A 2,334-nucleotide genomic window follows, 5' to 3' on the forward strand; every position below is an offset into this window, starting at 1 on the left:
CAGAGACCCGGCGCGCGCGCGCCCTAGGGAGCGGGGCCGCGCGCGCCGGGACAGGACCGACGGAGAGCGAGTCAGGTACGGGAGCCGGGGTGCGCATCGCGAGCGGGCGCCACCCGCATCGCGAATCGCATCCCGGCTGGAGGCGGTACCGCAGCGCACCCGGTCAGTGGATCTGACCGGGGCGCTGCAGCAACGAGGATGAGGCGAGCGCTCCGGGGAGGAACGGGGACCCGGAGCGCTCGGCGTAACACCAGTCAAGGCAGTTCCTTGACAAACGGGTTCTGTTGACCCACTTCCAGAAGCCTCTGGCGCTCAGGGACTGCCCAGATCGGGATCTGAGGGTGGGGTTGCACCTTTTAAACATGAAAAGGATCCCCCAGAAGTTTTGGGACTTGGCCTGGCGCTGCTTTCAGGGGAAGCTATATGTAAGGGACAATCTGAAGTGTAGGAACTCTGATGACCGGGGATGTCCCCGAGAAGAGTGTGGGGACACGCTGGAAAGCATGGACCATTTCCTGCTTCATTGTCCCTTTAATATAGGGGTCTACAACCGGGTGGGCGCTTCCATCGGCTGGAGTCAACTTGCCGGCCTAACCTATCCGGAGTGGGCTTATGGGGCTTTCAGGAACCTGGGTGGCCGAGATCGGGGCACTTTATTCTTAGTTAGTTTAGTGGTTAGGTACTACACGTGGAACGCACGGTGTTTAGTGTCGACCCAACAGAAAATCCTCTCCGAGGTGGAGGTCTGTATGAATATCACCGGTGACCTCGGGAAGATCAGGTCTTTGGAGTATGGCAGTCTTGGTACCAGTAGGGCTTCTCTCCTGTGGAGAGGTTTTTCTTTTGATGTGCCCTAGGTACTAGACCTTTTTAGGTAGAGTACCTTTATTTTGGTTAGGGGCAGTGTTATAGGGATAGTGATAGGGTGAGAGCAGGGTCAGTTTTAATGGAGGGATAGAATTAGGGAAAATTGTAGGGGGGAGTTAGGGAAAGAGTTTAAAATTATTTTCATGTATCAGGTCTGCCATCCTTCTTCCTGGTGGTGGGCTAATGCATGTGCACGCCAGCTTTTTGTTTTGATTTAAGCTGATATGGTATGAAGGGCTTACAGGTGACCAAACTTGGGCCTAAGGTAGCTTTGGTTCAGTGTGTATATATGTATAAGTTTGTGTGTAAGTTGGTAGGGAGGAGTGCTAGGTGGGGAGGGTGTTTTTATTTTATTTTATTTTATTTCTTTTTTGTGGGTGGTGGTGTTTTGCTTTTCTTTTGGGGACCTGACATGGGTCAGTTATGGACAGGACTTTGTGTACGAACGGTATGGACTCTGACCCATGTGCAGGAGGGGTGGTGTGGGAGAGGGTACAGTTTTAGTGTCGGGATTTTGGTAGGGTTTTCTATTGTTTTTGTAGGTTTCTGTAGTGTATATATATATGTATTTTTAGTTAAATACTATATTATTATGTTCATGTGATTTCGTATGTATATTGTTTATGTGTATGTATATGTGTATGTATGTGTATATAAATATATATATATATATGTATATCATCATTTTTTATTTTTGTTTTTGTTTTTTCTTTTCATATTGCAAAATTACAGTAGCTATGGCAGTCGGACCAGTTATTATGTTACGTGGTTTATTTGAGTTTATTATGTTGTTACGTTGTTTATTTGAGCTTTTTTTTTTTTTTTTTTTTTTTTCTTGTTGTGTTTCCCGAATATGGATGGTTTTGAGTTGTAGCCAAGTAGTGCTAAATTTTATTTTCATATTTTGATAAGCCAAGTTGCTATTTTTATGTTCATTTTTGGTATGCGTGTGAGTGTGTTGTTTGGTTCGGTTAGGTGGGTTGACATATTTTAGGTTTTTGTAAAGCTGGGCTGGCCGGTTAGGCAGGGTTTTGTTTTAGTTCTTTGGTACCAGTATATTTGTTATTTATGTTATAGCTGGTTAAGCTTGTTTTGTGTTTTTGTATAAGTTTTGTACTTTTATAATAAAAAAAGAGTGTCAGCAGAGAGCACTGTGGTCAGACTAAAAAAGAAATTTAAAAAGAAAAGAACTTCCTGTGGAGCATACAGCAGCTGATAAGTACTGGAAGGGTTAAGATTATTTAATAGAAGTAATTTAAAAGAGTACCTCTTTAACACTGCCTCAAGTTCCTGGAATGTAATTGTTTAGCTAATATTTTCTCTTTAGATCTCTGTCAGTGTAGGGATATTTAATCTCCCAAAAATAAATCGATATCCTTATCCTTTCTATTAATTTCTGATTTATACAGTGGGGAGTATTTGATACACTGTTGATTTTGCAGGTTTTCCTACTTACGAAACATGTAG

This window comes from Hyla sarda, chromosome 1, assembly GCF_029499605.1.
Source record: "Hyla sarda isolate aHylSar1 chromosome 1, aHylSar1.hap1, whole genome shotgun sequence".
NCBI lineage: Eukaryota > Metazoa > Chordata > Amphibia > Anura > Hylidae > Hyla > Hyla sarda.